The sequence below is a fragment of the Clytia hemisphaerica genome, unplaced genomic scaffold (genome assembly GCF_902728285.1).
Source record: "Clytia hemisphaerica strain Z4C2 unplaced genomic scaffold, Clytia hemisphaerica genome assembly, whole genome shotgun sequence".
In the NCBI taxonomy this organism is placed as follows: Eukaryota; Metazoa; Cnidaria; class Hydrozoa; order Leptothecata; family Clytiidae; genus Clytia; species Clytia hemisphaerica.
Window position 1 is genome coordinate 25,649 of NW_027103609.1, and position 11,151 is coordinate 36,799.

The window sequence follows — 11,151 nt, forward strand, 5'->3', positions numbered from 1 at the left end:
CAAGTGTTGGTGGATTCCACCCCCTGACGTTACTATACTCAAAAAGCTTAACGTTAATAGGGTTAATGTGTACGTACTATGTGGCCGTCCCCAAGGTTATATGATGTGCTCAGGTTTTTTGTATTCATTTTGCCTTCATTATTTATCTGGATCTTAAATCACTGAAATGGATGCTACTGTCGACTTAAAGTTAGTGAGTAAATAAACTTTAAATTTTGTAAATTATTTTTTTGTTAGTCAAAGCGAAAGAAAGTACATAATTTAAAAAACAAGAATCTTTTAAATATTTTGCATGCTGGATTCAAAAATTGTGGTTGTTAACCTTGAAAAAGCTTCAAAAATGCCAGTCAACCTTCTAAAGATCGAATTACGGAGATGAAATTGCTAAAGGGACGCAAAAATTGTTCGTATTTGCAAGTTTCGAATTACAAAGTGGGTAATTTTCATCTACGAATGATACATTATTGGAGAAAAAATGTTGGGGTTGTACGGGGAAAAATCTCGTCGCCTGGGGATGAATGATTTCATCACTTTTTGTCAACCAAAATTAACAATCTAGTCACTTCGACCCGACTAAATTATCCCAATAGTTTCCTCCCCTATCTCGAAAAAACAGTGAAACCTCTGAATTAGCAGACACCATCGGAGAAACGGGTCAGTGTCCGCTATTTGGAACTGTTAGCCATTTAGAGACTTTTCAGTCACGGTTCGTAGTGTTTTTCTAGAGGCACTAGGACATAAAGAGAAAGAGAAAAGTTATTGAAATGCGAAAATTTAGGTGTCATTAATCATAAAGGGTTGAATCGTAAACTGTTGCTTGAATATTATATAACACGATTATCGCAGTCTGTGCAGTCAGTTATACAGACTGCGACTGCAAATTCCGTATCTATTCATGAGAGAACAAAAGAAACCATGAAAACAATGGCTGCATTTTGCTTACAAAGTAGAACTTCCAGTGCGAACGCGCCCATTGAAACGACCTTTTAATAAAATGACTTTTTGTTACAAACATGACTGTTAACAATTTATATAAATGAGTTTTCCCAATTCATCATTAAAGCCACATTGACGCTTTTTAGCGAGGTCTGAATTGCTGTTTAAAAAAATGCTGACGTTTTATAAATATAGCACTTTTTTAAGAACCAATTCAACTAAAAACGTATTTCTATTTTAAAGATAACGGATGACCTACTCCTGAAGTACGGCAAAGATCTTCTGACAAATGACACAACCCATGAATGGCGTTCACAGGATAACAGGGAATCGAGCAAGTGGTTGGATGAAATGCAAGACTGGTTTGATGAGAGACAGGATGCATTGAGGAGTAAGGGATGCTCAAACGCAGATATCACTACCATTACCACCATGAACAAAATCCAACGTGTTGTCAGCCAGTGCAAAGCAAGTCATGGTGGACCACTTACTACAATTGAAGAGCTTGATAACATAATCGAAAATACCAATGATGAAAAGAAGTTGAGTAAGATTCTGGATTTAGAAATTAGATACCGAAAGTTCACTATGACAAAAGTAAAAAGTGATTGTCCTCTATTTCTGCAACGAAAGCTGACTAATCAACAGAAGAAAGAAAACATACGCCTACTTATGGAATGCCAAGATCTTGGTTTGAAAGCTGTTGCTACCATGGAAGACCTTGCTAAGGTGATAGGTGTAAGCAATGAGACATCAGAAGAACCACACAGATTGATAACAACAGACCACGATACTGACATTCAAGATGACGACGATAGTGATACCGACAAAGTCCTTTCAACAAGGCTCACATCCTTGGATATACTCTCCAAAGACGAATTCGTTCTAGGTATGTTTGAAGATGGCTTCTACCCAGGACAGGTTTTGGAAGACTGTGGAGAGAAAGTTGATGCTATGTTCATGACCAAAGCTACTGCTTCTCAGTCAGATGATTCACTTTATTGGAAATGGCCATCAAAAAATGACAGACAAATCATTCGGAAGGTTTGCATCTTGAAAATTCGTCCAAACCTGGACATTGCAATCGAGCACTCTACTCAAAGATGTATTATCTTCAAACTTTTAAATCTTGAATGTGGTATAAATGACTGCTTATTGATATTTTACATTATTTTACATCAATATTTCATTAGAAGAGTTTCTACATTATTATTCTATTTTCTGACATTTTAGACCTTTCTTTAGATCTGATAAGTAAAAAAAAGTCGCGTGGGAAAAGGTGTGAAAAGGTTGGTAAAGATGATGGCTTTATACCCTCTATTGGGGTGATTTTCATAGATTTCTTGTCTCACACTGCAATAGATAAAAAAACATAGCCTCTACGATTACACTTAATTTTCAGTCACTAGAACTTGGTGACCTGAAATGTCAAATTTCTACACTGAAATCTGGAATTTTGCATTTTTTTCGATTTTCATGCCGCCATTATGGATTTTCAGAATATTTCTAGATTTTCAAATTAACATTTTCTCAGAGTATTTTTGGTATATTTTCAATCCTGAAATTTTCAGATCTGTAGCAAAATTATTTAAAAAGTTATTTTAGTTTGAAAATAGCATTTTTTTGCGTTTTTCCCCCCAAAATCGGCCAAAAATAGCAAACGGCCATGGTAACCAGGTTCATCGATGAAGTAAGTGAGATCATAGACGGAAGAAGAATTCCATAGACTGGAAGCGAACAATAGGCCATTGATTGAACTCTTTCAATTTGTAAACACTCGGGCCCAGACTTTACGAGGGGGAAGCGGTTTTCAAAATGGCGGACATTTTTGCTTGAGAGGTCTTGTTTCTGAGAGTATTTTTATTACATTCTGTCTCTAAATCATTGTTTTATCTTATAGAAAAGCTAATAAACAATTTGATGTTATGACTGGTTCAAACTGTTCCATTATGGGATGTATTACCAATAGAAACACCCACAAAGATCGTTCTATCTTTCGCCTTCCAACTGGCAAGAAAAGTCCTCAAGCATTGGAATGGAGGAAAAGCTGGTTAAATGTGATACTAAAAGACAGAGACCTTGATAACAATTTCAAGAAACAGATTCAGAAGAATAATGTTTTTGTTTGTGAGAGTCACTTCAAAGAAACTGATTTATTGCAATGTAAGTTCAAAAGTTTGATGTTTTTTAAACAGTTGTTTATAGATAGTGTGATTTCTAGCCTAGCAGTCTGTAAACTCTGATAATCCATATAATACCTAAATAATCTAGCCTGAAAAATACTTGACTGCCTGAATTGGTTGGTCATTGATAAGCTTGGTTCCTTTGTATTTTGACAATTGTAAACAATCTTTTTCCAATTTTAATTTTTTAGATGCATCCAAAAAAGAGCCTCGGGGATACTGTTTGCCAACAGAGAATCTACCTTCAAAGACTCATCAAAGCCAATCTGTTGAGCGACCGACATCAAGTATCGAGAAAAGGGAATCATTCCAGACAAGTCAGAAACAAAATCAAATAGAAACAAAAGATTGTTACAAAAACTTTGAAGAATTCTCTACCAGAATTAATAAGCTGAATTTACCAAAACAATGGAGCATAATGATTGGACCAGAAACAAAATAAATTGAAATTAGGAAGAACGAACGTGAATATCTGTTACCAAAGTTTCAAATTTTTGTCAAGAAAGATCTTACATTCAGGCTCAGATGTTATGGTTGGGTCTTGTCGTCTTCTAATAGAAGTTTTGAAAGATTACACTTCCATGCGTGGCATTACTCTGAGTAATCTCATCATTGTTTTGGAAAAATACCAACTTTGTAAAGGTTTCTTCGTATAGATTGATCCTACCAAAGGTTTTTAATATAAAGTTTAGTAACAGAATCGTTATATTGTTGTATAAAATTTGTTTTGTTTCTAATTTTTAGGTGTCAGTTTGGTTGAATTTAAAGAGGCTGTAAACCTTCAACACCACATGATTCCAAGAAATTTTCACTTCTCAAAATCTGAAGATATACAAACACCCCTATGCCAAGATGAGTATTTGCGATCCAGGAACTGTTTCTTGCTTCTTGAAAAAGAAAAATGCTCAGAATGTCAAAAGATGGAAATCAAATTTCGCAGTGAATTCAACGCTAAAAGGAAATCTCTTCAAACTCCAGTGAAGCCAAATGCACCCTTATCAATTGTTTCAACAGATCGTCTGGTATCCACAGTCAAAGCTCAAAGAGAGGAGAACAAAGCATTAAGAAGAGACACAGAAATACTTCAAGAACGATTGAAGGCTGCCATCTCCGCAAATTCAATGCCAGTTAATGATGATCTGAACAATGACTTAGTCGACATATTCAAAGGTATCCCAAATGAAAAAGTTCCACCGTTCATGCGTTTATTTTGGGAAGAACAACAAAAATATATTCGTACGAAACATAAATCTCAAATTCGTTACCATCCAGCAATCATCAAGTTCTTCTTGTCAATAGCATCCAAATCTTCTTCTGCATATGAGCAACTTCGTTTGGATGAAAAGGAGGGGACAGGTTGTTTGGTTCTTCCTAGTCAAAGGACATTGAGAGATTACAGAAATTACATAAAACCCAAGCAAGGTACAATTTTTAGAGCCATGAATTTTATCCTATCATTCTGAATTTCTCATTGATTTTTTTAAACTTTTCTCCAATCACAGGCTTGTTAGATTTCTATAATTTTCAGCTGATTGAAAAGATATGCCGGCAATGCACGAAAAAGTTGAACGTGTATGTAAACTTTTTTTCTGGTCTTCAAAATAGATTTACCTCACTTAGAGTGTTTTCACTGTTTGTCGGTGACGTAAATCTATTTTGAAGACCAGAAAAAAAAGTTTGTTTACATTCATTCAACTTTACATCCATGTTCAACTTTTTCGTGCATTGCCGGTACTTCAGGACCCCTTCAGCTAAGACCGATGCCAATTACCATCAATACATATTTACTACAATTCTTGTTTGTTTTGCTAAAATCATAATATTATTTTTATAATCTTTATTTTTATTTGAATTTCTAGGATTCAACCCTGAAGTCATTAAAGATCTGACTGACAGGACTAAAAGCTTCAGCGATTCAGAAAGATACATCAATATCCTCATTGACGAGATGAAAATACAGGAAGATCTCGTCTGGAATAAACACACAGGCGAGTTAATCGGTTTCATAGATCTTGGTGATGAAAACCTCAATGAAAGCCTTCTTCAGGACAAAACGAAATTAGCCACACACATTATGGTTTTTATGGCAAAGAGCTTGAAAAACCCCTTATCATTTACTTTTGCCAACTTTGCTACTGACGGAGCCACCATCGAGCAAATATTCTCCTTGTATTGGAAGGCAGTTAGTATTTTGGAAATGAGCTGCAACCTCAAAGTTATCGCAACTGTGGCTGATGGAGCATCAATCAATAGAAAATTCATGCAGATGAACAGTGTAAGCTAACTTTATAATATAGTTTCAAAAACATCAAAATATGAATTATGTTATAGTGCCTTGAGTCAAAACCTCAAGTCAAGTCTTTTTTTAATCTAGTGGTCGTGTATATAGCTGTAAAGTATGAAAGTTTGAGTTGTGATATTTTATTTCAAATGAAGTAATGGTTATGAAAATCACTCACAAAATCTGAATGATTAATGGGTCTTTTTAAATACTCGGTTTTTTGGAGATTGTTTGTACAAAATATTCACAAATTATTTTTTTTCTTATAGAATGATGACGCCAAAAGTTCTGACCTTGTCTATAAGGTGAAGAATATGTATTCGGTGGATGAGCGCTACATATTCTTTTTTGCAGATGTGCTGCATCTTATCAAGACTGCACGGAACTGTCTCTGGGCATCTGGATCAGATTTCTCTCCAAGATTTATGTGGAATTCTGGTAAGTTCAAGTATAATATGAAAGAAGAAAAATCAAATAGATCACAATATCCAGAGAAGCCACTTTTTATAAACAGCTGAAATTTTCTTAAGGGTGGTGTTTGGTAAATTTCTGCATAGTAACTGCAGTGTAGTTAAAAAATAGCTTAAAAATGGTAATTTGAGAAAAAATTATGCGAAAAGTTTTTTTTTTCCAAATAATTTTGGAAATTTTTTCAGAACTTTCTTTAATTTATTTATTAAGTCTATTTCCAAAATAAGTCACTTAAAATATTCACGAAGTTTATAAGTGCATTTCTTTACAGTTGCTTTTATTTTCTCTCTTAGGCTCCTATTTGCTTTGGGTGCATGTCAAATCGATGTTTTACAAGGACAATGGTTTGAAGTTAATGCCAAAAATAACGACTGACCACACCCTCCTTAACTCGTACTCCAAAATGCGAGTGCATCTTGCTGCTGAAATCCTCAGCGACACAGTTGGAAAAGTGCTGTCGAAATTTGGTCCGGAAGAAGCCAAAGGAACTGCAGATTTTTGTTTGCAAATGGATCAATTTTTCGATTGTTTTAATGTCCGAAACACCAAGGAGTACAAGGATAAAAGAAAACCGTACTTAGCACCATACACCACAGCTGACCCTAAAAAGGACGAACGTTTTGGGTTTCTCGACTCTTTCATGAAATATTTGGACAATTGGAAAAAAAGTGCAGTTGAACGCCCTGGAGAATTTTCCCAAGCTAACAGAAACAACATGTTTCTGTCATTACCTACTTACAATGGTATCAAGATTAGTATTACCTCACTAAAAGAAATAATCCCATATCTTCTTGCAAATGGTTTCGATTATATCCTAACAGAAAAGTTCTGTCAAGACGATATCGAGAATTATTTTGGCCGACAACGTGCCATTGGTCATCGTAAGGACAACCCTACTGCGAAAGATTCTTTGCAAAATGACAATATCATTAAGTCTCAATTTGATACACAACCTATAGCTGGTAAAAGAAAGGCTGAATTTGACCCTAGTCATATACCAGACACTCCTCTGAAGAAATGGAGGCGTTGATAGAATTATTTTTTGATTATACTACACGACTCGAATTTATGATATCTTTCCTACGATTACTTTTCAAATGTTATTATTTTTAAAAGTATGTAGTATGTTTTTCAAGTTACTTTTGGCTATACTTAAAAAACATTTCATTAAAAAATGAATTTTTCTGATTTTTGATTTTTCTATTTTGGTCCTTTTTTCAAAGAAGTTGCGTAAAGTTGCTTCACCCTACCATTTCCTGATAAACTCCCACTACAAATTTTAGTTTTTTTATTAAGCTGCTCAAAACAATTACAGCATCCAAAATGAAAGTCCCATATTTTGATCTACTCTTTTCTGCTAAATTGTCTCTCATTGAGCTCTTCCAGAAAAAACCGTTCATGGGAGGTGGAAAGTACATCATCGTCCAGGGGTATTGAGAAAACCCTGAAAAACTGCCATGACCATAATGTGAATTTAACATGTCCAGGGTGTCAATTTGATGCTTGTCCAGGGGGTGAAAAATTATAATGTCCATGGGTAAAGCACTGAAAAAATAATATATCCTCCACCCCCTATGAACGGTTTTTTTCTGGAAGAGCCCATATTTTAGGAAATTTTCCTGAAAAATTCCTTAAAACTTCATTTTCTTTGGGAAAATCATCACTTAAATACACGGCATTGTAAGAATCTTCCCCTGCTTATTCTACCCACTCCTACAAAAGACCCATTTTGATCTGACGATCATTCGATCTATATTATTGATCCTTTGTAATTTTCAAGAATCTTTGGGTATCTTTTTTCAGAGGATCTTCGTAGAACCTGGGCTATTCGGGTAGGCTGCACGCATCCTAACATAGGTGGTCAAAATTTCCTTTAATGATGGGGGTTTTAATGATGCCTGCACGGGGCCAAAACCCGTTGTCTGGGGATTCAAAATCTTAATGATCGGGGTGGGTTCCACTGAAAATGTTATATCCTTCACTGAGAGTCCAGTAAACAATGTTTTTTTGATCATCAAAATCTCTCTTTTAGACTTTTCTTTCTTTTATAAGAACCACGAGGGAGAAAGAAGCAAGCAAAATAGAGATTTGAAAAAACAAACTAAAAGTAAGAACGGTATAAGGACTATCCAAGGCGATAATTGTGTTGAAAAAATGAGAACAAACTGGCCTGAGCAAAAAGTCACTAAAAAGGTGTTTTGTAGGAAGAAATTTTAGCAGGAATTTTAAATTTGGTTGCAGGATATCAAAGCAAATAGAGGGTTCATGATGAAATGGTAGACAGTCCCCATATTGGATTCAATAAGAATAATAACCAGGGAGAGATTGAGCTCACTATTCAAAATTTTTTAAGTGAAAAAGTATCATTTTATCATTTATTTATTCATCCTCATAGCTTTCTCCATTGAAAAGATTGGATGAACTAAACTACTTATAAGCCACAATAGGTTGAAAAAATGCTGCTTTTAAAAATAAAAACTTTTAACAAATTAATAAATTTTTTCAATAGAAACAAACTGATTAATGAGAAACATTGCTAGTTTTGGTAACAAATACAGTGTAGGAAATTCGAACATTCTTAAGTTACTGTAAGTGGCAAAATGGGTTGTAAACAGCCTTTATTTGCAAGAAAACAGATGGAAATTATCAGTAGTGACTCCTTCAATAAAGAACCTAAGCATAGTTTCACCCCCCCTCTTTCTTCTGGAGGGGGGGGGGGTCAGAAAATTCTCCAAAAAGGATTGGAAAGGTGAAAAAAAATTTCAGGGGGGATTCTGAAAAGGGGCAAAGAAATCTTAATAGGGGGGGCTGGGATTTTAGAATCAGAGCATTGAAAATAATGTTCAATTCATTTAAGTTTTGACAAATCTCATTTCAAAATTTTGCATTTTCGTAAAGATGCAAGGTAAAGAAGGGGCAAAAAAGATTTTCAATTTTCTTGAGGGCCAGACCGGAGGAAACTATGCTAAGTAGCTTGTTAATTTAACCGCTTCTAGCTAAATATGGTTAGCAAAATTACAGTAAAATTAGTAAAATCTGTTCAGAAGTTTTTATGAAGAAAATTACTCAAAGTGTAACAATAATAGAACTCAAGTTTTAAATATTAAACATGCATAACACAAAACAAGTCGAATCAGGGCTCTTCTTGTTCTGCTTGTTTCAAATTTGTTCTCAGAGAGTGCTTTTTGGTAGACTTGTTTTTGAATTTGTATTTTTCTTTGATACTTTTTGCATAAGAGAATCCTCTAATTCTGAGGTATAAGGAAAGGAGTTGCTCAAGTAAGTCTTTCCCAAGTTCAGTATCTATATTTGACGAGGAATCTTCACGAACAAGTTTTTCATCAGAGTTCTAACAATTGCTTTGTAGTCCACTTTTGTAACATGTCTACATGTTTCCCGGGTGAACATAATTTCACCATGTTCAAAAACATTTACCATTAATTCACAAATACACCACAGTCCACCTATTTTTTGCATTAATCAAAGCATGCTCCTCCAAATCAGTAGGTTCGATTTTAAATTCTTTCAACAAATTGATTGATTTTTGAAAAACCTCCTTGCGCAAATGTTTGCTTAGGCGTAATTTGGCGTAAATTTTGTGGACTGCATGACCTGCAATGTAATTGAGGGCTGCCTTCTCCTTTGGCCCTAGTTTTATTCTGATGTCAACATTTACATCACATTGCTTTGGTTTAAGATGCTTTATAAGGCTGCCTGAAAATTCCAACATGAGAAGATTATGGACTCGCTTATCTGGAAACAATTGGTCAAGTTTTGAAGAAGTTATCCGGCGTAAAGCTGCAAGAAATTCATCGTTTTTAGTTTCTTTGTATTTCAAGATAATTCCCTCCATTTCGTTAAAAATCAAATCTGCTTGGGCTTTGGTGATCTCAAAACCATTGAATTGGGATCGAAAAACCTCTGGGTAGCATTCGTTAATCGATAATTTCTCAGTAGATTCTTTGATGAGTTCAGCAATATCCTGTGATCCCAATTTGGAGCTTGCAAGTTTGGTTTTTTCTTCTTGCTCTTTGACTTTCTCTAAGTAAACTTCATGTGGAGATGTTTGGCTGACTTGTGTCTCTTTATACCAGCTTTTGTTTTGCAAGTTTTTCCACATACTTCAAATTCGAACGTTGCTCCTTGTGAGGTCTCTACAAGCTAAAAACAAGAAGAGAAAAATATTAAATTTCTTAAGTAAAGTTTTTATTAGCCATCAGCTGAATCCCCCACAAAGGTTAAGGCTCAACGCAACCTGCTACAAGGGTGGAGTGCCATGAATCAATTGAGGATAGAATTCTGTTATTTTGTCTAAATAAAAGGAAAGCTTGAAACATATAGCAAAAAGAAAACGTATTTTCAAACACCCAAAATATAACGAATAACAACAACAGATTATTGATGACCAAAAAGAGAGTTTTGAGCCCTAGAAACTCGAGAATTTCTACAGATTAGCGACCAATACTCACATCTGACTCTATAGAATTTATTTGTTCCAAAACTTCCTCTTCACAATCAAAGAAACCAGTATCAAGCAAAGAAAGCACATCCTCAATGGGGTAATCACAGCCAGAACTGCCCGAGTTGGACGCTATTTTGAAAACCGCTTCCCCTCCATAGAGTCTGGGCACAAGTATCTCGAGTCCGGCTCGCTAAAACAATGCGCCTATTGTTCGCTTCCAGTCTATGGAATTCTTCTTCCGTCTATGGTGAGATAAGGGAAGAATTTGTTGGGTTCATCAGATGTAAATCCACAACCGCAGAAAGCCTCACCGAAAACATCCTGACCAAAATTAGAGCTTTAGGACTTGATCTAAGCAGGTTACGCGGTCAAGCATATGATTGAGCCGGAAATATGGCGGGTGCTAAGTCTGGCGTGAGTACTAGGATCAAAAATCTCTATCCATTGGATCTCTACTTCCATTGCGCCTCTCATCGACTAAACCTCTCAGTTGCCACTTCGACAATTATCATGGAAGTGAGGAAAATGATGGATTCGATTCGAAAAAGCAGCGAAATTTTCCGATTTTCAGCCAAGAAGACAGAACTTAAAGCAGCAGATCATTATCGATACACCTGAAGATAAAAGGAAGGTTTTGTTGGATGTTTGTAAAACGAGATGGCTGCAACGGATCGATGGTTTGGAACGTGTTCAAGAGATGATGGAGGGAATTTTAAACACCCTCGACAAAATAGCGACCAACCATGATAATTCTTACAAAAGGTATGCAAGAGATGACGCCAATGGTGTTTCTTGGACTTTTTTATCTTTCCAGTTTA